This window comes from Puma concolor, chromosome D1 (assembly GCF_028749965.1).
Source record: "Puma concolor isolate L17-30 chromosome D1, mPumCon1.1.hap2, whole genome shotgun sequence".
NCBI classification, from domain to species: domain Eukaryota; kingdom Metazoa; phylum Chordata; class Mammalia; order Carnivora; family Felidae; genus Puma; species Puma concolor.
The window spans coordinates 69,741,372-69,767,467 of NC_141676.1; the positions used below are offsets into that span (position 1 = coordinate 69,741,372).

At 42.3% G+C, this 26,096-nt stretch overlaps 1 long non-coding RNA gene and 1 pseudogene across 1 annotated transcript in view; one reads left to right on the forward strand and one right to left on the reverse strand.

The window, feature by feature from the left end:
* LOC147576789 (uncharacterized) overlaps positions 1-26,096 on the forward strand; it is a 139,671-nt gene that overhangs the window by 87,589 nt on the left and 25,986 nt on the right. The window lies entirely within an intron of this gene.
* On the reverse strand, positions 6,689-6,789 carry LOC112866204 (U6 spliceosomal RNA; annotated as a pseudogene).

Here is a 26,096-nt window from a genome sequence, read left to right on the forward strand (position 1 = left end):
GAAAGCTCATAGCCTGGCAGAGGCAGAGACAGGAAAGTCAACAGACAGGGACAATCCAGTGTGATGGGTGCTAACCCAGTGAGAGAGATGTACTGATTTCTATGGGAGCTTGAAGCAGGCATACTCAACAGCCATCAGGGAAGTAGGGGACACTTGTTTAAGCCTTGAAGAGCAAAAAAGAAGAGGGTGCAGAGATACTCTGAGTAGAAGGAAGAGCATGTGCTACTTGGGGTTACAGTGCAGGGACAGGAATGATTAGAACTGGAGACTTCAACAAGTCTTCTAGCCCTGAAGACAAACACATGCTTTGCCTATTTTAATCAAATAAACCACATTAATCCAGATTTAACTTATGGCTTCCATCTGGGACCTCACTGCACACAACTAAGCCAGTGTCCACTTTCCCCCAAATTACCAAATAGGCAAAGTTTGTTTGGCATTTTCTGACCGCCTTTTTCAGTGCCAGTCTCAGGACACCTCCAACTCTGGACCCAGTGCCCTAAGTTGTTCCTCCAAACCAAGAGCCCTCTTCACACACCCCCTTCAGCGGCCCAGGTCCCAGTCTGTCTATTCTCACTCACTTCCCTATCAACTCTTAGCTTGTGGGATAAATTCTGCCCAGCTTTTGGATGGTGTGACCTTGTGAACCTGAAAGACTGCTGCACATTTTACTTGTTTGTAAGCACCAGCCAGCTTAAAGCATTCATCTGTCAGAGGTATCTGTACTCAACATTGTCTTTCCTCACTTTACCTGTCCTCTGTGAGGTATGTGACCTCATCATTCCTTCACTCATGGTTTTCTATGAACTCCCTGTCTCTGGGGTTACTTCCTACTTCTCCCGCAGCCCCATTCATAAAGCTCTATCATAACACTTCTCAAACATATAGAGTTTTAACCATATCCCTATTTTTGCCTTCATACTGGACAAAAAGCTCTGTCCTACTCACTTTTCTTTCCCCAGATCCTGCACATAGTGGCACTAATAAACATTGCATGGATGAATGAATTAGTAAAGGAATGGACCGAAGTCTCTAGAACAAACTTCTGCCAATGGAATGCCATTCTAGAGTTAAGAACAGCAAACGTAACAGTCAGGGTGGAGAACCAACTTTTGAGACTTTCAGTACCCCCTCTGAGCTAAGGTTAGTTGTGAGGAAGGCAATGCTGCTTCTGACAGCAGAGAGAAGGCAGCATTTTATATCTTGATTTCTTTGGGCCATGTCTGGCCTCATTTCTCCAGGCCCATTTCTTTGAGCCTGTGCTACTTTGTATGGCTCTTATTCATGAACTTGGAACTATTAATGACACAGCAGCAGCTGATATTATACTTGACCCGAATTATGTTTTAGCACTAATGTGCAATTTCACAGAAGGACTCAATTGAAGTTAATACTCGCTAAAAAGAAAATGAGTGGTCCCTGACTTATTATTAGAAAAATCCTAGCCTTTGGTCTGAATTTTTTTCTAGTTTTACTGAGAAATAATTGCCATACATCATTGTATAAGTTTAGGGTGCACAGCATGATGGTTTGATTTACATATATTGTGAAATGATGACCACAGTAAGCTAAGCTATCATCTGTCTTCTCATATAGATACAGTATGAAGAAAAGAATAAAGGGGAACAAGTTATCTCCTCATGACGAGAACTCTTAGGATTTATACCCTGAACAGCTTTCCTATGTGTGATCTGACAGTGTTGGCTACAGTCACCATGTGATGCATTACATCCCTAGTACTTCTTTATCTTATAGCTGGAAGTCTGTACCCTTTGACCACTTTCCTCTAATTCTCCCTACCAACCCCCGCGTCTGCTAACAAGTCTGATCTTCTTTTATTATTTTATGGGTTTTTTTTGCATTTTTTTTCTCAATTCCACATATAAGTGAGATCGTGTAATAGTTGTCTTTCTCTGTCTGACTTATTTCACTTAGCATAGTGCCTTCAAGGTCTATCCATGTTGTCGCAAATGGTAGAATCTCCTGGGTTTTTTTACAGCTGAATAATATTGCATTGTATATAGATAACACAACTTCTTTATCCATCCATCCACTGATGGACACTTAGGTTGTTTCCATGTCTTGGCTATTGTAAATAATGCCTCCATGAACATGGGGGTGTAGGTATCTTTTCACATTAGTGTTTTTGTTACCTTTGGCTGTATTTCCAGATTATAGAGGCAGGTTGGAGAACCAATTTTTTATTAAGATCCAAAAATACTAAAAAGCCTGACTGCTTAGACATGTAAAGCACATGCTGAGTGTCCTCAGCCAAAGGCAAATATGAGAAAAGTCAAACAGTGTATAGTAAACAAATAAATGAATCACAGTGTTGGGTAAACTGCTGTTTGGCACCAATCCATGATCACAGACCAAGAAGTGTCTCTGCAAAAATGTGAAAAATATCTGGAAAAGATGTGGAAAATATCTCAAAAACAGATCTGAATTGGACCTGTAGTCTTGACTACAACTGAACTTTGTCCCACACGAGTAATACATGATGTTTTCGTTTAGTACATATTTGTTCACCAATCTGTCTATGGATCATGGGTGAGGCTGCTTCCTGCAAAGTGAACTGCACTCTGTGGTGGCCTTGGTCATTGCTGTGCATGGCCAGCTGGGGCCAGGCTGACCCACGGCCATGGGAAGCAAAGGTAATCGAATCTGGCTGCTTAGTGCAGTGGAATGGGACCAGGGCCAGGAGCTGGGGGCCCTGGGTCAAATAGTTGCAGACCACATGTAATATTCTTTAAAAGGCCTTGGCTTTCCACATGCATTAGCATGCAACTGACTACAGACTGTTTATTTAGTCTAATGTCCAATTTGACATTTAATTACAACAAACTTCTTTAATTCATGGAATCGCTTATTCCATGGTTAAAGTCACCTTGTGAATATTAGGGACAAAACGGTAGGAAAGACTTAGGCCTAAGTTTTCTAAAATCTGTCAGATAACTAGCTTTGTGTGCTAAGTTCCTAGGCATAAAAAGAGCTACAAAAAATTAACAGACACAAATCTTCCTGCTCTCAAGGAGTTGAGAGTCAAGGAAGCAACATTAGTGATGTTATACGTATAAAATAAGGTAGAAGGAGAAAGTAACAATAGCTAGCATTTATTAAACACTGACTGTGGGCAAGGCACTATTCTAAATGCTTTACATGTACTGACTCATTTATTATTTTTATATTAAATATAATTTGTTGTCAAATTGGTTTCCATACAATACCCAGTGCCTATCCCAACAGGTGCCCTCCTCAATGCCCATCACCCACTTTCCCCTGTCCCCTACCCCCACCCCCATCAATCCTCAGTTTGTTCTCAGTGTTTAAGAGTCTCTTATAGTTTGCCTCCTCCCTCTCTGTAATGTTTTTCCCCCACCTTCCTCTCCCCCATGGTCTTCTGTTAAGTTTCTCAGGATCCACATATGAGTCAAAATATATGGTATGTGTCTTTCTCTGACTGACTTATTTTACTTAGCATAATACCCTCCAGTTCCATCCATGTTACTACAAATGGCCAGATTTCATTCTTTCTCATTGCCAAGTAGTATTCCATTGTATATATAAACCACATCTTCTTTATCCATTCATCAGTTGATGGACATTTAGGTTCTTTCCATAATTTGGCTATTGTTGAAATGCTGCTATAAACATTGGGGTACAAGTACCCCTATGCATCTACCCTATGACCCAGCAATAGTGCTGCTAGGAATGTACTGGCTCATTTAAACCTAACAAAACCCTTATGAAGTAGGTGCTCCCATTAGCTCCATTTTACAAATGAGGAAACTGAGACATGGAGAGGCTTATAAATTGCCCAAGATCACACACAGCTAAGGCTCCAGTAGGGATTTGAACTCAAGTGGTGTGACTGCAGATCCTGTGCACAACCACTGTGCTATTGTGGGTGCCAGGAGCATCTGAGAGGTGTACATCAGAAGCTCATATCTCAGTTCTGGGAGCTCAGCTGATTCAGATATTCAATGCATCCTTGGAGAAAGATTACCCAGACTTTGTAGAGACATAACATTACTAAGCCTTGAAGGATGGGGAGGATTTGAACATATAAATGTTGGCAGTGAGAGTGGAGGAAGAATTCAGGGAAAAAGAAAGAACGGTTTCCAGGTTGAGAGCAGCATTAGTAAAATATGAAGCAGTGAACACACAGGATCTGAGGAAACAGCCGAGGTCAGTCTGGTTGTATCAGAATGTGTGAAAACATGGGAATGCAAGCTGATGCAGCCACTCTGGAAAACAGTATGGAGGTTCCTCAAAAAAGTAAAAACAGAACTACACTACTAAGCATTTATCCATGGGGTACAGGTGTGCTGTTTTGAAGGGACACATGCACCCCCATGTTTATAGCAGCACTATCAACAATAGCCAAAGTATGGAAAGAGCCCAAATGTCCATCGATGGATGAATGGATAAAGAAGATGTGGCATATATATATATATATATATATATATATATATATATATAATGGAGTATTACTCAACAATCGAAAAGAATGAAATCTTGCCATTTGCAACTACGTAGATGGAACTGGACGGTATTATGCTAAGCGAAATTAGTCAGTCAGAGAAAGACAAAAATCGTATGACTTCCCTCATATGAGGCCTTTTTTTTTATTAAAAAAATTTTTTTAACGTTTATTTATTTTTGAGACAGAGAGAGACAGAGCATGAATGGGGGAGGGGCAGAGAGAGAGGGAGACACAGAATCGGAAGCAGGCTCCAGGCTCTGAGCCATCAGCCCAGAGCCCGACGCAGGGCTCGAACTCACGGACCGCGAGATCGTGACCTGAGCTGAAGTCGGACGCTTAACTGACTGAGCCACCCAGGCGCCCCATCATATGAGGACTTTAGAGGCAAAACAGATGAACATAAGGGAAGGGAAACAAAAATAATATAAAAACAGGGAGGGGGACAAAACAGAAGAGACTCATAAATATGGAGAACAAACAGGGTTACAGGAGGGGTTGTGAGAGGGGGGATGGGCTAAATCATTGTTGCACTATATGCTAACTAATTTGGATGTAAATTTTAAAAAATAAAAAAAAAAAATTTAAAAAAAATGTGTGAAAACAAAGGAGTGGGAGAGGGCTGCAGGGACAATTGGGGCTAGACCTGAAAGGTGTGCTCCCAAAGATGATCTTTACCCACCCATTCCCTGCACTTTGCCAAACTGATGAGCTTAACACCAAAAATCACTCACAGAGAAACTTTGACACTAAAAATGAACAAAAGAGAGAATTTTTTAAAAAAAAGGTCACTTTCCCCCAAAGATGAGTAAGCACAAGAAAACTCAAGTTCCGTGTCCAGTTTTCTGCTTGTCAGCTATGACATTGTGAATAACCTTCCCAATGTTCCAGATCAGCTATACTTTGTCAAACTACTGGATAAATAAGCGTACATTTCATAGTAAAGATGGTAGATTCTTGGCAATAATTCCTGATAATTCTGAAGGGTTCTAGGCCTTCGTTAGAAACGGGGGTTTGACTTGCTCTTGTTGCTATGCAAAAGAAAAAATAATTCCAGTTACCTATTTTAGAATTGGTAGGGCCTTTTCAAACCATGTAAACTATGCCCACTTATTTTGCCAAAGAAGTAAAAAAAGTTTAAAGGTTAAATGGACTTACTCAAAGCCACCCAGAAAATCAATAGCAGAATCATTTTTTGAACACAAAATTTGGGGGAAGCAAAAAAAAAAAAAAAATGCTTTTATTGCACATTCGTAAAATCTACATATAGAATGTATCCAGTGTTCTGTCCCACTCCTCATCCATGAATCTTTGAAATTTAGTTAAAACACAAAATCCCAATAAGAAGTTTTTAAAAATGTTGAACACAAATTTTATTTATACTTACAAAAGTGGTCTTTGTAAATATATATTCCATGCTACAAAATAATTCAGTAGAGCTATTAAAATTAACTATAGCTGACTCTGAGCGCTTGTTCTGTGGCAAGCATCGTACTGAGCATTTCAAGTGCATTATCTCATGTCATGAGGACAACAACCTTCACAAAGGTACTACTGTGATCCTCATTATATGCTCAAGGAAACTGAGAGATTTAGTAACTTGCTCCAGCTTATATAGCTAGTGAGGACTAGTCTGGAGTCAGGCTGCCTGACACTGCTATTAACTGTTAAAATAACCTCTGTAGCTGTAGTGGATGACACTTACCTGTACCAGTAAATTGAAATTGTCCAGCCAAGGTGTAGAAACTAGAAGATTTTCTGTAAAAAGTGTTACCCTTAACTGGGAGCCTCTGGGGAAATAACACTTCTAACAGAACTTCTTATCTCTATGCCACAGCCAACCATTTTTGCTGCACTTTGCTGGAGAAACAGATGCCTGCAGTTTATCACCATCAGAATCCCAGTGGCCATTAATGACTGTTAGCAGCCTGCAGCCTGCAGCCTGCCCAGTGCTGTGGCCGTCAAACATTGCCCCGCCATGAGTGGAGGCTGCTTGAGTAGCCTGGAAGCCTGGGCAGAGGTCTAGGGTCTTGAGAAGCAGTACTTTGGCTTGCCTCAGGCCCCGCGTTCTGCCCCACCTGGCCTCACCTGTCATCCCACTGACCGCAGGCCCCATTCACTGTATTTAGGAAATGGCCTTTGGCTCTCCTGCTTCCTGTCTGTTCTACGGCCATTACCCTTCTTTTTTTTTTTTTTTTTTTTTTTTAATTATGGGAACGCTTCACAAATTCCTGTGTCACCCTTGTGCAGGGGCCATGCTAATCTTCTCTTGCCACTACCCTTCTTTGGACATCCATCAAACATCCAGGACTGCTCTAAGCTTCCTACTTCCTCATGCACCTTCTTGACGCCTTCCAGTCCATCCTCCCCTCTGCTACCAGAATGATCCTCCAAACCTGATCATGTCAATCCTCTGTTCTGAACTCTGTGATGGCTTCAAGCTGCCTACAAAGTAGAAATCACACTCCTAAGCATGACATTCAATATCCTTCACAGTCCTTACCTTCTGGCACTCAACAAATATTTGGTCAATCAATGAATGCTCTCTTCTTTAAAATCCTGTTAGCAAACATTCTCTCCACATGTTATTCAACAATCCAATTTATTAAGTATCCACAATGTGTTGAATTTTAAGAATTTACTGGGTTTTTCCCCCATAGGATAACGGGGTAACAGACATAGTTATGGACACAGAATCTGGAGACCTGGGTTCAAGTGCCACTCTGGCCCTTTCTCTGTATGTGGAAAGTAATTTTCTTCCTCTAGCCTCAGTTTCTCCATTTGTGTAAAAGAAAGTAGATCTACATGATCTCAAAGGCTCTTACAGCCCATGTCTGTACTGGTCCCTGATATTAGAATCCCTTGAAGGAGGAACCAAGAATGTTAGACCCTAGGCAGCCTAAAATGTGTGTCCCACAGCTGAATCCTGTGCTCAGCAGCTTCAAGACATCCTACTTTACCCATGTCCTCCCTTCAGCATAGTCTCTCAGAATCTCCTGACTGGCCCTATACTAAATTATAGCACTGACATTCACATCTTCAGTGTATTAGACCTGGAGCTGAGACAATGGAGCTCTTACAGACTTCAGCTATGATCTCATCTTCTGACCAAGATTTTTTTCTTGGCCTGTGATTGCTCAGCCCTAACGGGGGTGGGGAAGCAGGGAGCCCCTACTCCAGGAAGTACTGGTGCTCACTCAGCATACCATAGGTCTGAAATTGGAGCAGGAACTTGTGTGGACTGGCAGGAATCTTGTAGGCTCCTGTGGGAAAGAGAGGAAGAATCTAGGCAAGCCCAGGAGAAACAATCCTGAGAGCAAAGAGACCTGAAGAGATGGAAGGCAGCAGGGTTGGTGTAAGGGAGAACTCCTTTATTGAGAAGCTTCTGCATACCAGGCACTTCTAATCAGGGCTACCATTTTGCAAGGCAGGTATTATCCTATTTCCAAAGCTCAAAGAGATTCACTTTTCCAGAACCACATGACTAGGGAGTAGCTGTGGGATTCAAACCTAGGTCTTCAAAGATCTGTGTTTTTTCTTTCACACACCCTGAGAAGCATCTTGGAGGAACTTAGGAAGTCTTGAGAGTAAAGCTTGACCCTCAGGGAATACTTACCAGATGGTTCTTTCTAGGAAATGGGCAAAATACTAATGGGCTAATATTTCATCCCAAATGACCAGTACTAACCATGAGAAAAGGTAATGTTATAATCACCAAAGGAAATAGCTTTAGGTCATAAATGAATGTTGTCTTTTGGGGGGATGTAGAATGACGTTGTTAATTCCTTGAACATGAATGTGACTAATAAACTAGGTGTGGTATCAGTCATCTTGTCCACACAGCTGTCTGGGTACGCTAATCTGTGGTTTGAGTCTCAGTTGCTGTCTGCCCAGTGGCGTGCTACACTCTAATCTCCTGGGTTCACAGTTAGCTTGACAGTTTTGCTGAGTCTGACTCACTTGCTCCCAGCCTCAATTGTTCTGTGCCAGTGCAGACTTCTTTTACAGTTGGCCTACTTAGAAACACAGGATGTTAGGGTTGGAAGGGAGCTACCTTAAAAGTCACCTAGTATAACCCCCTATCTTACAAATGAGTTCACGGGTCCCGGACGAGGTTTGGTGATATCTGAACTCGGGTGGGTTTAAGTGGGAAGCATGGTGGACCTCAGCAACATGGGCCTGTCTGACAGGAGGAGGAAGCTGGGATCAAGCAGCACTGGAGCTGGCCATACTAACACTGCTGCAGGATATGGGGGACCAGGGCACGGGGAGCAGACCCAGCCCCCTGGAAGAATGGGTTGGAAGAGGAAAACAGAGCGTCAGGATCCCAGCCAAGCAGTCTGGAGTTCAGGGCAAGGCTTCTGTCCCAGCAGGGAAATGTAGGGCTGAGTAAGGGAATTAGGCTGCAGGTCAGTTGTGAGGACTGGGCTGACATGGCAAGGAGGGGGATGGGTATGAAGAGAAAAGTCCTAACTCAGAGCCTACCAGGCAGTGCAAAGTTCACCAGAGCACAATAAAGTCCAGATTAGTGTCAGCACACACCACCCCCATGGTGGGTGGTAGCTGATGAACTTCTCACTCTTCAGGAAGGCTCCGGACTGCAAGCAACTCCATGCCATAGTTGGGAAACCAGGGAAGGCAGCCCTGAATTACTCCATCCATTCTGCATCCAGATGTCTCTTGGATATCCCTTTCCTCCATTTCTACTGTCATCATCCTGAGCCCTGGTCATCACTCCCCACCCCCACCCCCCCGAATTACTGCAGTAGAATTTTATTCTACCTGCACTCTTTCTAAATATTCTTCTCATTGTCACCAGAGGCATGTTTCTATGACATGTGAGGTTGTCACTTGCTTTCTATACATGTTGGATGACCTGCCATTGCCTAGCAGCCTTTCTCAACTGGGCTTCCACGTGACCATCAACCCCTACAGAAAATTATTTAAGTCACTGTTTTCTCAGTTATCTCCCCAGGATGGTGCATAACTGGTATTGTTCTAGGTACAAAGGGAAGAAATTCATTTGTACGGGGGATGCCTAAGGTCAAGTGGGCTTAGTTTTCTTTTTAATTTTTTTAATGTTTATTCAGTTTTGAGAGATGGAGAGTGTGAGCAGGGGAGGGGCAGAGAGAGAGGGGAGATACACAATCCAAAGCATGCTCCAGGCTCCGTGCTGTCAGCACAGAGCCTGATGTGGGGCTCAAACTCATGAACCGTGAGATCATAACCTGAGCCAAAGTCAGCTGCTCAACCGACTGAGCCACCCAGGCACCCCAAGAAGGTTTAGTTTTCTTGTGGAACCCTGGCTGAAGAAGGGCTGGTGAGAATATAGCCCAGATGTTGAAGCCTGGCACTCAAGGTCCCACACAGCCTCAGTCCAACTTCTCTGAGCCTCATTTCTTGCCCTCCCAACCATACATCCCATGCTCTGACCATACCAAACTCTTCTCATTTCTCCATCATTTGATTTTGTTCACGTCTTAATGTTCTTCCTTCCACGTCTTCTTGGCCTTACAAAACCTTCCCCTTCCTCCAAAGGCCAGCTCAGATGTCACCTCCTCTCTGAAGTGGTGTCTCTATGACCCTTAAAGACTGATTAAATTATCCCCTCCTCTGTGTACCCTTATTTTGTGTATATGTGAGCCACTGTAGAGGACATTGTTCCTAGTGGAGGTTTACATCTCTGTGTGACCTACAAAACTTAGACTTTCTGCACAGCAGGCCACATCCCCCATACTCCCCTGACCTGAATAGATGTTTATCAAACTGAACAGCCCAGAGCTCCCTGGGTGATCAAAAACAATGCTGATTCTGGAACACAGGACTCTTGACTCTTATTGTGTATTGTTATTTGGGTTTCCACATGACACTAGATCAACTGTTAAACATGCCAATTTTAGATATGCAGGTTTGCATGGTAATAGTGTGGGCTGGGAGAAAACTTCTGGAATAATTACTGTCTGAGTGAGGGAGTAACAGCTGGTAGGTCCCACTATGAAGGCAGAGTGGAGCCCAAATGATGTCAAGTAAAGTACCAGAGGAGATTCCATCAGGAGTATGCATAGCACCAGCTTTATAATTTCTCTAGAAAAAAAGAGAAAGAAATGAAGGAGAAATCGTTGATGGTAGGGCTAGGTGAAGGCCACATATGTCGAGAACTGTGTCTGAAATGAGTCATCAAAGCTGAAATCTGATAATAAAGAGAAGGTACACTTGTATAGTGCAGAATGATGTCACATAAGTGATCTCATTTAATTCTCAGAATAACCCTGTGGTCATGGGGGGTGGGGGGGGGTGGAGTGAAGGTGTTTGTAGTGTTGTAACAGCCCTTCCTTTACAGAGGAGACAATTAAGGCTCAGAAAGAAGTGACGTGTCAAACACCCACTGTCCTTAAGTGAGGCAGCTGGAACTAGAAGACAAGCTTGCCTGTCCCAGGTCCAGAGCCGCATTCACTTTGTTTAAGAACGGGGAGGCGGCTCCTCTGCTCTAAAAGCTGACGGCTTTTATAAAATCAAATAGGATGACATATAGAGGATTTTCTGAGCCGTGACTCAGAGGGACTCTCCATAAACTCAAGACTTTTCTAGGCTGTTTTCAGATGAAGATAGAAAACCATTAATCAGCTGACTTGCAGGGAGTTGGCTGATACAGAGCAATTCTTGGCCTGAATTGGGCAAAACTCTGACTTGACTAAAGAATCTGGGACAGGACAGGAGAGCAGAGGGTGGTTTGTTTTTTACCTGCCTGTGGCTCCAGGGGGTATACAGGACAGTGGATGAGGGCCACTGATGCTGCACTTTTTGGTCAGCTTGGCATGCAGAAAGTGTCCAGAAGCTGGAATGGATGAGCTGAGACCACAAGAGGTCGCTCAGCTGGTCTCTCCCTCTCAGACTTCTCCAGGAACCCTGAAAACCGTGAACTCTTAGAATCTAAGTACCACTGACCAAAGCTCTGCGGATGATCCCTTCTGTAGTTGTTTAGCCTCTGTAGTATGTGTTTCCTGTCTCCCCAACAAAACCGTAAGGCCCTCAGGGGCACAGAGTTGATTTAAATAACTTTGTACTCCACTGTCTGGTGCTCTGAATATTTCAAACAAATCTCAGGAAATGGCCTTTTGGTTACAATAAAGATTTCAAGTTTATTAGAAACATCTTCTATATGACTCCATGGAATGAGATTCCTTGATTTGTCTTCCCTCTCCTTCAAAAGTTACCTAGATCATTTGTTTAATCCTCATCTATTCATTCTACGCCAGCATGTATTGAGGGTCCACTATTGTGCTAGGTGCTACTACATGTTAGGCCCTATGCTAGGTGCTAGGTACCTGGAGGGAAACAAGAGGTCACCCACCTTCATGGACGTTAGAGTTTAAGGTGACACAGTCTGGTGTGGTTGGAAGAGACTGAAGAGACTAATTCAACTGCCTCATTTGAGGTGAGAAAATGAAGACCCAGAGAAGGATAAAATGTCGCTGAAGGTCACACAGCCAGTCCATGGCAAAACCAGATAAAGAAAATAGTTCTACTTTTCAATTAAGATCCTGATCTGAAGTTATCCAGGGAGGCCAAAAAAAAAGACACATTATCTTCCTTCCCTTCAGTCCCAACTCAGTAAATCTCCTTCTTGGCTTCTTGATTGTTGGAGAAAGTTAATATTTTCCTGCCCTGTCTGTTCTGGAACTAAGCATGGTCTGTTAGTAATAAACCAAAGTTTCCTCATTCTCTGGAAGTCTATCTTCTCTGTCCTTTGTAAACCCCCTTCTCCACAGAGGCTGTCAGTCTTATACCTGGAGCCCCAGGACCAGAAAAAACATGTTGCCAGAGTTTTACTTTTCAACAGGAAGCAGAAAATGCTAACTCTCTCTCAAAAAAAACACCATGAATTTCTGTTTCACAGATTGCTTTCCATATGTGTATGTTTACATTATACCAAGGGAGACAGAAAATGAACAATAAAAATAAGTGAAATACAACATATACTATGCTAATGACAAATGCTAAAGAGAAAAATAAAGCAGTGGAAGGAACTAGGAAATGCGGGGGGATGGATGTTGTCATTTCAGCTAAGGTGGCTAAGGAAGACCTCACTGAGAAAGTGACGTTAAAGACCAGAAGGAAGTGAAAAGGTGGCAATGCAGACATCTGGGGAAAGAGCATTACAGGCAGAAGGAACAATGACAAATCCATTGTTATGGGTTGAATTGTGTCTCCCAAATGATATATTGGACTCCTAATCCTTGGTACCTGTGAAATTTGACCTTGTTTGGAAATAGAGACTTTGCAGATAGAGTCAAGTTAAGATGAGGTCATCAGAGTGGGTCCAGTCCAATATGAATGACTGGTGCCCGTATAAGAGGACACAGAGACACATATTTAGGAAGAGTGCCATGTAATGACAGAGTCAGAGGTGTGATGCAGCTGCAAGCCAAGGAATGCCAAGGACTGACAACTACCCTTAGAAACCAGGAAGAGGCAAGGAGTCCCCACTACAGGATTTAGGGGGAACATAGCCCTGATAACACTTGGATTTTTTTTAAGTTTACATATTTATTTTGAGAGACAGAGAAAGAGAGAGAGCGAGCACAAGTGGGGGAGGGGCAGAAAGAGAGGGAGAGAGAGAATCGCAAGCAGGCTTGGCACTGCCAGTGCAGACCCCGACACGGGCTCGAACCCATGAACCATGAGATCATGACCTGAGCCAAAACCAAGTCAAACGCTTAAGTGACTGAGCCACTCAGGCACCCCAACACTTTGATATTTTAACTTCTAGCCTCCAGAACTGTGAGACAATAAATTTCTGTTGTTTTCAGCCACCTGGTTTGTGGAACTTTATTATGGCAGTCCTAGAAAACTCTTACAGCCATGGAGCAGGAATGTGCCTGGCATGTTGAAAAATATGGAGGCCATGTAGCAAAGATGAGAATAATGGGAAAAACAGACGGTGTATCATGTAGTGCCTTATAGGTCAGAGAAGTGACATAATCTGACTTACCCTTTAACAGGTGTATATATAGTTATAACTGTGTGCTGTATTTATTTATGGCTGAATAGAAATGTATGGAAGAACCCAGATGATATTAAGTTAATGAAATAATCATAAGAAGTAGTGAGAAAGGTACCCAACTGTGTAAATACTAATATTTATAATTCAATTTTTCATTTGCTCTTTAGGTCTATTTTAATCAATAGTGTTGGTGCATAGCTAATTTTAAAAGGATGAAATTTTTCTTTTCTTTTTTTTTTTAACGTTTATTTATTTTTGAGAGAGAGACAGAAACAGAGTAGGAGCAGGGGAGGGGCAGACAGAGAGGGAGACACAGAATCTGAAGCGAGCTCCAGGCTCTGAGCTGTCAGCACAGAGCCCCATGGAGGCCGGGGGTGGGGAGGGAGGGGCTAGAACTCATGAACTGCAAGATCATGACCTGAGCCTAAGTCAGATGCTTAACCAACTGAGCCACCCAGGCACCCCTTTATTTTCAAAAGCAGATCATTAGGTGGCAAAGTGTGGACTCGTTTACCGGACCTCAGTTGACCACACTAGTGGCCACCTGGGTTTAGACCATAATCACATGACACAAAACAGAAGTCTCCAAATATCAGTCTCAGTTGCCCTTATTCTCTGCCACCTTGTAGGCCCAGTGCATGCAGCCAACTGTTGCAGTCTCTCTAGATTCCCACGAAAGATGGTCTGACCAGGCTTCCTCCTGGGTCAGATGTCTACTCCTAAGCCCATCAACCATGGCTGAAGACTGGGTCATTTTGAATGGAAAACTGCTCTCCTCCCAAGGCTGTGGATGCTTTATTTTCTAAGAAGAGGATGTGAAAGTAGGAGGGATATGAAGGGCATCTCTAGCACAAAATCCCTCAGCTGTAACATTTCAGAAGAAATCTTCAACTTTTTTTTTAAATTTTATTTTAATGTTTATTTATTATTGAGAGACAGAGAGAGACAGAGCATGAGCATGGGAGGGACAGAGAGAGGGGGAGACACAGTATCCGAAGCAGGCTCCAGGCTTTGAGCCGTCAGCACAGAGCCAGATGCAGGGCTCAAACCCACAAACCGTGAGATCATGACCTGAGCTGAAGTTGGACGGTTAACCGACTGAGCCACCTGGGCACCCCTGAAATCTTCAACTTTGAAGCAAATGGTCAGTTTTGAGTTCCTCTTCTGCTATGCATTAATTGTCTGACCTTGAATGCAGTCAGTTCAAGTTTTGAGTTGTTTCCTCAACTGAAAAATACAGATAATACTCCTACTTCAAAGGGTTGTTTTCATTCACTTACTTAAAAAAATAATTTTAGGGACACCTGGGTGGCTCAGTCAGTTAAGTGCTGACTTCAGCTCAGGTCATGATCTTGTGGTCTGTGAGTTCGAGCCCTGCATCAGGCTCTGTGCTGACAGCTCAGAGCCTGGAACCTGCTTTGGACTCTGTGTCTCCCTCACTCTTTGCCCCTCCCCCACTTGTGCCCTGTCTCTCTTGCTCCCTAAAATAAACAAACATTAAAAAAAAATTTTTTTAAATAATGTTACATTTTTTGAGATAGGCAATGGCCTAGGCACCAGAAATATGGAAATAAAAGATACAGGCCCTGCTGCAGGGAGGCTCACAAGGTAGTGAAGGAGGCAGGTAAGAAAGCAAATAATTACAGTTCTAGGTACTCTGCCCTGAGGGAGAGCAGCACACCTGGGTTAGATGTTCTCTTTGCATGCCCCCATCATGGGAGGTATATCTGTGTGTGTGTGTGTGTGTGTGTGTGTGTGTGTGTGTGTGTGTGGTGTGTTTGGTGTGCGTGTGGTATGGACCAAACAGAAGAGGACGGACAGTTGGGAACACTTCCAGAGGGAAAGCTGGGTGGCAGCTTGACAGACAGGTAGGCATTACTGGGAAATAAAGGTGGGGAGGGGAAGTATGTCCAGGTAAGGAAGACAGCACATGTTGAATCACAAATATATGAAAGAGACTGGTCATTTTGCTCATGGAAGAGCAGGGCTGAAGTAAAAAACAGCATCTGTCAATGAGTGAGGCAGGAACTCCGGTGTGGTGGCTAGGAGTGAAGCTGGAGAGGAAAGCGAGGCTCTGATTGTGGAGAAAGAAATGAAAGATTGTGTGGTTAAGCTCTCTGAGAGCCAAGAGTGCCGCATGCAGTAACAGTGGCAAACACTCATAGTGCCATAATGCAGGCTAAATTCTTTCATGAATTTACCCCTATGAGTCAAGTAATGTTATCTTCATTTTGCAGGTTATTATTTGAGTAATTTTCCCAGGCTCACATGATGTCTTAGTTTAGGTTCCACCAGAAGCCAACCTTGAGAAAAGGATTCAAGTACAAGCAGCTTTTGGGAAAGTGGGGCTGACCCCACGAAACACAAGATGGGGAGAAGGGAAATTAGTGACAAGAATCCGGGAAGATGTGTGCTATCAAGCAGGTTACCACCAAGGACAACTGGAGTTCAGTCTCATTGGGGAATTTTGGAAGACAGTGAGGAATACTCTTAAGAGTTATTCTCACCTGGGAATGCAAGCTGGTGCAGCCACTCTGGAAAACAGTATGGAGGTTCCTCAAAAAACTAAAAATAGAACTATCCTACGACCCAGCAATTGCACTACTAGGCATTTATCCATGGGATACAGGTGTGCTGTTTCGAAGGGACACGTGCACCCCCATGTTTATAGCAGCACTATCCACAATAGCCAAAGTATGGAAAGAGCCCAAATGTCCATCGATGGATGAATGGATAAAGATGATGTGGTATATATATACAATGGAGTATTACTCAGCAATCAAAAAGAATGAAATCTTGCCATTTGCAACTACGTGGATAGAACTGGAGGGTATTATGCTAAGTGAAATTAGTCAGTCAGAGAGAGACAAAAATCATATGACTTCACTCATATGAGGACTTTAAGAGAAAAAAAGATGAACATAAGGGAAAGGAAACAAAAATAATATAAAAACAGGGAGGGGACAAAACAGAAGAGACTCATAAATATGGAGAACAAACTAAGGGTTATGGGAGGGATTGTGGGAGGGGGTATGGGCTAAATGGATACGGGGTATTAAGGAATCTAGTCCTGAAATCATTGTTTCACTATATGCTAACTAATTTGGATGTAAATTTTCAAAAATAAAAAATAAAATTATAAAAATAAATAAATAAATGTTAAAAATTAAAAAACAAAAAAAGGAAAACCTATTAATGTATCTCATTAAAATGAGATGTTATTGATTGTAATACACCAAATTTAATATACCACTAAGAAAGAAAAACTTTTCCATTCTGATACTCTCACAGACTATTAATTATAAGATGTATTCTAACTTCAGAAATGTTGAAATGTGACAAAAGTGTATCTTGAAAGATATTAAGTAATAATTAAAATGAATACTCGAACAATCTATCGAAAAACAAAAAGAGTTACTCCCACCAAGGGGCACCAGTTGGCTCAGTTGGTTACGCATCCAACTTCGGCTCAGGTCATGATCCTGTGGTTTGTCAAGTTTGAGCCCCACATCCGGCTCTGTGCTGATAGCTCAAAGCCTGGAGCCTACTTCAGATTCTGTCTCCCTCTCTCTGCCCCTCTCCTGCTTGCTCATGCTCTAACACACACCGTCTCTCTCTCTCTCAAAAGTAAATAAATATTAAAAATTAAAAAAAAAAAAGTTATTCCCACCGAGAGGTGAGGAAGCTAGGGTATCTCACCAGTCTCCATCATTGTTTGAGGACTGTTGCTCAGGATGTTAACTCTGGCTTTCCTAGCTCCTCTGCACAAGGGCCAAGTGCATTCTTTATACAATGAGTTGTAGGTACTCTCAGTAAACAGACTTTGGAGTGTAGAAGTGAGATCGAGAGATTATGGGTAGGATGCTGAAAGTGTCCTATCACAAGATCTAAGTGGGGAAGCCAGGGTCTTGCCCCATGAAGTCTGGCTCAGGTTTTAGCAACAATATTATACTGCTGCCCAAATGCAAGTTTATATCTATATCATCTATATCTATATCTATATCTATATCTATGTCTGTATTCATAGTAATACAGTACTTTTCAGAAAACATAATATTGTGGCTAGACGAGAGGGAGCCCATTGTCCTAGTCAATGACTGGCATATAACAGATCTTTGATGGATATTTGTGAATGAATTCTTTAAAATTCAATTCAAGTTAGTCATTCAGTGTTATCCAGGTGAAAGCCTCTGGCTAGAAATCAAGAAGTGCAGATTATAGTCTGGGCTCTGCCACTAGTTTGGGGACCTCAAGGAAGCCAGTTAGTCTCATTAAGCTTTACTTTTCTCATTTTGAAATCTTGTTTTACTACTTGCCCACCTGTCTGTACATAGAACGGTTGTGAGCTGATCATGGCTATGAAAAACAGACTACAGCAGACTGAGAAGTAATCCTGTATCTCAGTCTTTGGATTGGATCAGGGCGAAGTTACTTGTTGGCCTTTTGGCTTCCCAGGATCCAGGACCACCTACGATGGGTCCATCAGCTATATCAGAGCTCTTGGAGGCAAATAACAGGACCCAACTCTTGCTATTTTAATCAGAACAAGAATTTGAGAGATATCAGGAAAATCACAGAATTAGCAGGAGGGCTAGGACATCAAGCTTGGAAAATGGACATGAACCAAAGGAGACCATCTCAGGAGACAGAAAGACTATATCACAGAAACATCTCCGTTAAGATGCTGCTGCCACTCCCACTGAGCAGTGGGCACCAATGCAACCACCAGCACAAATTCTAAACTGTCCCTGTTTCTTGGGCAGGAGCATCAGCAGGATCAAGCTTAGGTCATATGCTTGCATTCCAGCTGCCAGGAATCTAGAAGGGCAACTGTCTGACCTCTTTCCCCAATTCCATAAGGGGAAGACACACTCTGCCTCCCATGAGACCCATGTTTCATGTGATGGCCATTCCCTCAAATGTAGGAAGGGGGCTCGGGTGCTAGGCAGCCATAAAAAATTTGATCCTTGACAAATATCCTGTCTAAGGTACTCAAAAGTCCCATTCAAGTTAGGATACGGAGAAAGTAAGGATACTGGTTTACAACTGGAAAGCTAAGATTAGGTCATGAGACTTTTTATTTACTAAAATCAGTTCGAGGTACAGGGTACAAAGATGACTAAGACAGGGTCGCCTGACTGGCTCAGTTGGTAGAGCATGCGACTCTTGATCTTGGGATTGTGAGGTCAAGCCCTGAGCTGGACATAGAGCTTACTTTAAAAAAATAAAATTAAAAATAAAAAGATGACTAAGACACAGGTGCTGGCCTCAAGGTGCTGTATGCAGGTAGGGAGGAAAGATAAATAAAATGTAAGGAAAGGCTATAACTGAGTACAACAAAGTAGAAAGAGAACATAGAACAAAGAATTAATGCTGGGGATCGTGTGGGTGGTCAGGAAAGCTTTTACAGAAAAGATGAGTCTAGAAGGGTAGAAAGGGAGTGGAAGAAAGAGCATCAGAGCAGAGCCATCTTTGGTGTGGGTTAATCTTCTTGATTAGCCAGAATCTGGTTCTGGTATTTCCTGCTTAGTCCTTTCCTACTGCCATCAACCACAACACATATGCTACTACAGTTAAGGTCTAAACTTAGTAAGGTCTAAGTGTTATTAGGGTATTGTCAGAGCCAAGTTTTTCTTCCTTTGCTCTCCCCTAAATCTCTGGTGCATAGTAGTATTGGCACAAGCTTATTGCTGCTTCTGCTGTTTTTAGCTATTTTAGATGCAACCAACCATATACTCGTCAGACCTGGGTTTAAATAATGGCACAGCCATTTTCTAATTATAATACCTCTCTGAGCCTCAGTTTCCTCACAGGTAAAATGAATCAAAACTACTTGCCTTCCAGGACTGTTTGGGGGATTAACTGTGATGATGTTTGTAAAGTGCCATCACTCAGCAGTTAGTAGATTGCTGGTTCAAGGAAGTTCTCTGCAAGTCTGGTGATGACAAGCATTCCTCTCTGTTCTTCCTCTTTGACCTAAGTAGTTTCACAATGCAGCTAAGTAGATCACAAGAAGGAAATGTCTTCTGGGAGGGAGATGGCCCACGAGTTGGGTCAAAAATGTGAGAATATTGGTGTGAGGAAGGAACAGATACGAAGTTCCTCTTGAGCTCTCAGCCCTTTCCAATGCCTGGCTCCATGGTGGGTCTGAGGGGCTGGTGGTTATTGGACTTGAGGAAGGTTTTCCAACCCCTGAAGAATGATTTTGAAAACAGCCCTTCTGGCACTAGGGATATTTGCCTGTGCCCAATAGGAGAAGTAAACGATTTACCCAGATGTGGGTTTGATCAGGCTCCCTTCTCTCTCAAGATCAGGCCACAGAACTCAGAAGTGTGGAGAACAGCACATCTATTAACTGACCATGTTTACATACTGTTCTTGCACAGCATTTGGAAATGGGGACAATATAACAGGTTGAATAACACTGATGGAGTCACACTGTGTCCTTTCAGAATAATAAGCATGATACTTGAGGGGAATTTGCTACTGGCTGAAGCAGTTTAATAAATGGGGCAGATCCAGATGTGGAAATGCTATGTGGCTTGGAACAGACACCCAATTATGTGAAGTATGAATTTAGATCTCCTTTCTGAAATTCCTGGTGTATATTTCATTAGTCTCGTCTTACTAATAAACAATAGTGTTCTGTCTTGGACTTCTAGGTAAATTCTGATCATTCATTCATTACACAGCTGTGTATTGAGTACTTGCCACATGCCAGGCATTGTGAGGTGTGTATAAGATCTTGAATTTGATTCTGAAGAAAGGAGAGAGGATTGTTTTATAAAAATTCAGAGTGCTTCTCCCTTCAAACATTATTTGTGGAGAAGTGTAAATGTCTCCCCTATCTGCCTATGGAGGAAATAATTTCATGTAGAATGGCTTAATTCCTGTGTGCATCTCATCTCATCTGGGGGTAGGCTCAGGAATGGGAGGGATTGAGCAGCAGAGCATGTTGCTATGGTAACTTGGCATCAGCACACCTTTAGCTCCTTTGTGTCGCCCCCAAATTACCTTTATAACTAGTGTTTCAGAGCATGGAAAGCTTTTCTTAATTTCCACACAGCCAGTGACGAAAGCATTTTCCAAGGCACTAGGCAAAGGGAGGGTGCTTTCTTTTTAAGGCTGAGGCTCTGCTCATGCTGTTTCCGAAGCCACAGTATAGATCCAAGATGCAGACTCTCTTGTTTTTTTTTGGAAGATTTCACTTTCAAATCCCTTTCACGCATGTTATCTCGATTTTTATTGCCACATTTTTTTTAACCTTACACAGTCCAAAAGGACAAGAAAATGAACCCGCTAAACATTTATGCTTCAAAATAACCATGTGAGGTAGGGACTGGTATCCCCATTGTACAAACAGAAGAACTAAAACTCAGACTTTCCATAATGTGCCCAAGGTCACATTATTAGAAATGGCAGGATGAGGAATGCAACCAGGACTTTAGATCCCAAATCCAATGTCTTTCTGTTATACCTCAACTGACTCCCAATCTCTTTCAGCCTTTGTTACTTTATAAAAATACAGATGTATATAAAATAGCAACCAGTTTATGCTTTGCTTTAAAAAAAACTTTATTGAAGTATTCTGTATATTTCATAGCATTCAGTCATTGTGAACATACAGCTCAATGATTTTTCCCCTAAACATGCCAGTGGGTTTTTTTTTTAATGTTTATTTATTTTGAGAGAAAGAGAGCACATGTGTGTGAGCAGGGGAGGGGCAGAGAGAGAAAGGGAGAGAGAGAATCTCAAGCAGGCTCTGCACTGTCAGCACAGAGTGAGATCATGATCTGAGCCGAGATCAAAGTCAGATACTTAACCGACTGATCCACCCAGGTGCCCCAGTTCAATGATTAAAAAAATTTTTTTTGCAACAGTTTTATTAAGATATAATTCACATATCACATGTTCTATCCATTTACAGTATAAAAGTCAATGGTTTTTAGTATATTCATATACTACAACCAATTTCGGGACATTTTTATCTCAAACCCTCATTTTTATCTCGAATCCTCTATCGGTAACCCACCAATCCTCAGATTCTCTCCACCACCCTGCCCTAAACAACCATTAATCTAGTTTCTGTCTCTATGGATTTGCATTTTTGGACATTACACATAAAAGGCATCCTATAATATGTGGTCTTTTGTGACTAGCTTCTTTCACTTAGCATAATGTTTTCAAGGTTCATCCATGCTGAACCATGCAACAGTAATTCATTCCTTTTTGTGGCCAAATAATATTCCATTAGATACACGACGTTTTGTTTATCCATTCATTCGTCGATGGACATTTGGGCTGTTTCTCCCTTTGGACTAGTGTGAATAATGCTGCTATGAATATTTGTGTACAAGTTTTTGTGTGGGCATATGTTTTCATTTCTCTAGGAGTAAAATTGCTGGGTCAAATTTCACTCCTGTCTATCTAGGAATAATCTTACATTCTGACCAACACTATGAGATTCCAGTTCTTCTCCACACCCTCACCAAAGTTGGCATGCTTTGCTTTTTTCACATAACATTATTTCTTAGTTACATTTCCATATCCACATGGTTGTCATTTTTAATGGGTATCCGCAGTGTTCCAAAGCAGTTACTTTAATGTTGTTAAAGGATTACTTTAAAGTTGAGGATTTATATTGTTTTCTGTTTTATGCTATTGTAAGTAGTAGAACTAGGATCTGTGCCACTTACTTCTTTTTTCCCTTACTTTATTTCCTCGAGGTACATTCCGGAGTGGAACAAAGGGCTCACACAGCACTATTGCTGCTTCCTGGGTTGCCCTGCAGAGGTTGACTGTGTATAAAATGCCACTTGCCAAGCTCATTCCTGCCTACTTCCCCATAGCCTCTGCCAACACAGGGCTTTATTGCTTTATCACTGTGCATTAATAATATAGGTATATGATAGAGCTTTGAGGTTGTTTTGAGTGGCATTTCTTTTGCTGTTAGTAAACTTACAGTATGTGAAGGGCCATCACATAGTCACTGTAACTGAGTCATTGATCCAAAGAGGCCAGGTAGTATAGGAAAATATAGAGGTGGAAGCAAGGGGTAGCAGATGGAGAGTAAAAGGATTCTCTGGGTTTGGGGACATGGGTTCAGTTATGTTTGATAGGGTGGTTGTAGCCTCAGCCATAGAAAAGAATGCTGCCTAAATGGTCAGCTGATTTAGACAACTGAATTTTCCCCTCATTCACCCCCTCTCATGGTTCTGCCCTTCCCTCTCTGACCATTCCTTCTCAGTCTCAGTTGAGAGTTTATTTTCTTTTGTCTACCTCTTAGAGATTGGTATTCCCCAGGATTTCATTCTCAGGATTCTTCTTTTTTTTATTTAACACTCTGGGCAATCTCACCTACTCCCAGGGCAATAATGACTATGTAAATGCTGGAAACTCCCAAATCTTTATCTCCCATTTCAGATTGAATTTTCCATGTGCTTATCTAACTTCCAACTGTACATCTCTATTTGAATGGCCCTAGGCATCTCAAGCATAGTATTTCTGCCTCCAGCCACTTGTTTTTTCCCCATATCTCTGTCTATCATGACAGCAACCTAGTCGCCCAAGTCAGAAACCTGGAAGCCACTCCAAACTCCTTCTCTAGCCTACATATTTCTAAATATCACTCAAGTACCTCTTCTTTTGTCCAAACCTATTACACTAACTTGATTCGTGTTTTTATTTCTCCAAATAATTGTAGCATTGTTACATGTATTAGTTAGGGTTCTGTTGGTTGTAATTGTGTCACTTTAGGAAGGAAAATTAAAAGATTTATTGAATGGCTACATGTATGTAATGAAAGAAGGGACTGGGCAATCACTGTGGAAAGGCAGGCTCTAGGGCGGTTCTAGGGACCCGGGAGCAAGCAGGTAGCCCACAGAGCTTCTCTGGAGGGTCTGCTATAGATGTGACTTGGTTGCAACAATCCTCAGCCTCTGAATCTCTCAGTTCAAACTAGTACATTTCTGGGGAGTCTGGAGACCAACAAAGATCAAAAAGATGGAGAGGCTGAGTCACGTGATGGAAACACAACTGCTGGAAAATGGCTTTCATGTATTAGAGGCAATTATCAGAGAAAAAGAAAGGGCATGAGATAGTCAGTCTTTCCAGAAGTTAGTTACTATATTGCCACAATTTCTGAACTGATCACCATGCCTCTAGTCTTACCCTCCACCAATCTCCTTCTGCTAGAGTAATCTTCCAAAATACAAGCCCAAGAGAAAAGAGAGGTAGTGGGGAAAGTAAGGGCATGAAATCTGCATTCGGCTCTTGCTAAGTCTGGGACTTTGGGCACTAATAACCATCATCTATTTGAGTCCCTATTCTTTGCCAACACGGTGTAGGCACTTAATATATATTATTTCTACCCCTTGTGACAGCTCTGTAAGGTGAATATTATCATTACTGTGCAAAAGAGGACACTGAGATTCTGAAAAATTTAATAAACTTGTCCTAGGATAAGTAGCAGAATCTACCATGTGACTCAAGGCATTTATTAATTTATTACTGTGCTATACTCTCTCTCTCCCCCCCCCAAATAAATAAACAAGCATTCGAAAAATAATAATCAAACAGTGGCCGGACATGGCCAGCCCATTGTGATCTTTCTAGTTTCAACTCTTTCTACTCCCCCACATGCATCGAACACTCCAGCGACACTGAACCATTAAAAAAAACGGACTCTTGTGCCAAATTTCCTTTTGTCTTCCTCTGTTCTAGCCACTGCCTCTTTTTTCTTTCTACTTCCTCCTCATAAAAGTCATCTCTTTCTGTGTCACGATCCCATCTTTATTTTTTTTTTTAAATAGTGACAGTCTTCTTCCTAAAACTTGCGTTATTGCAAGCTTCCCAGAAAGCTGTGTACTGTTACCCGTAACAAGGGAAGTCCTGCCCTTCCTTTTGCCAATTGTACTGAGCCCTTTCAGTCACCAGGCTGTCTGGAACCTTAGTGGCCATGTGCGATGTCCCTGCAGGTTTGCAGTCACGGTCACGCTGAAGCTACACACAGGGCTAGAGTATCCCAGTTACACCCTCGGGAATGATTATGGAGTATGAAGTTACTCGGGCTGGTGTGCCCCTTGAGCTCAGGCTTGAGGAAGGTGTGGGGATCTCTAATATATTCAGGAAATCATTTACCTGACAGGCATCATAGAGATCTGAATCCTATCCTTTCACTTAGAGAAGCCGCATGGCTTAGTGGAAACTGCTAACTTTAGAGTCAGGACTTGGCTTTGAGCCCACTTACCTGGCTGGCTGGTCTTTTGACAAACCACTAATATCTGTAAGCCTCTGGATCTTCAACTTTAGAATAACATTAGCCCTCTTCCACTTACCTTATAGGGTAGATGTAAGTTTTTTTAAAGCATGTAAAAATACTGCTTCTTATTGGGCATTAACTATGCACCAAGAAGAGGTAGGTACGTTTCTCCTATTTTATACATGGTTTATACAGGTTCAGGAACCTGTCACAGAGTCACTCTGCTAACACATGGAGAATCAGGATTAAAACCCAAGTGTTTTTGTTTTGTTTTGCTTTGTTTTGTTTGTGTTTTAGTTTGAGAGAAAGAGAGAGCATGCAGAGGGCAGGGGTAGAGGGAGAGTGAGAGAGAATCTCAAGCAGACTCCATATCCAGCCTGGAGCCCAATGAGGAGCTCCATCCCACAACCCTGGGATCATGACCTGAGCCAAAATCAGGAATCAGATGCTCAACCAACTGAGCCACCCAGATGCCCCTTAAACCCAAGTATTTCTGACTATGTTGTTCTTGTTGTTTTTCTTCTTTAATTATACCAGACTGACACTCATGAAACATGCAGTCTGAAAACATTTTAGCAGGAAAAGCAAAGTCCTGTACTACAGAGAGAAATTATTAGTTTACAGATGAAGAAGCTGAGGCCCAGAGAAGTGCAATAACTTCCCTTGGGAGTTGGTGGCAAGTTTTCATCCAGCAAGTACTCAGCGGGGTAAGTAGGCGTGCAGGCCACTCAGGAATTAAGGTGTGGCTGCATCCAGCTGAAAGAGGGAAATCCAGCAAAGGTAACAGGTATTTAGGACTATTTTCACATGTTTTCCACTTTGTGGTTGCACTAGACAGCTTAGATGACACAATCTCGGTGACACTGTCAGGTCAGAAGAGTTTCCAGATCCCTTGTTGTGGAACACAGGAGGCTGTGACTCGGCCCTGTCACAAATCTCCAGTGTCATCTCTTATCAGGCCTCCCCTGCCACCACCTACCCCCCAAATTTTCTCTTCAGTCATAGTAACGACTTGCACTTCCCAAAATGGACCCTATGGATTTGTGCCTCTATGCCCCCATGCCCTTTGCTTGGAATACACTACTTCACCCCCTGAGTACCCAGCGGTACTCATTTTCTAAGACTGCTTAAAGGTCAGTGCCTGAATGAAGTCTTACCTGTTGTCCCCCGCCCTTCCCCACTTTAGATATCAACCTTCTCTCCTTTGGGTCTCTAATATCTCCTCTACATATTTTTGCATTGGGACATAGAACATTTTTATTGATGCCATTTATGCAGTAAGACTGTTTATTTACCTGTCTGTCATCAACTGTTAACACCCTAAGTGTAAGGACTATCTCATTTGTAAT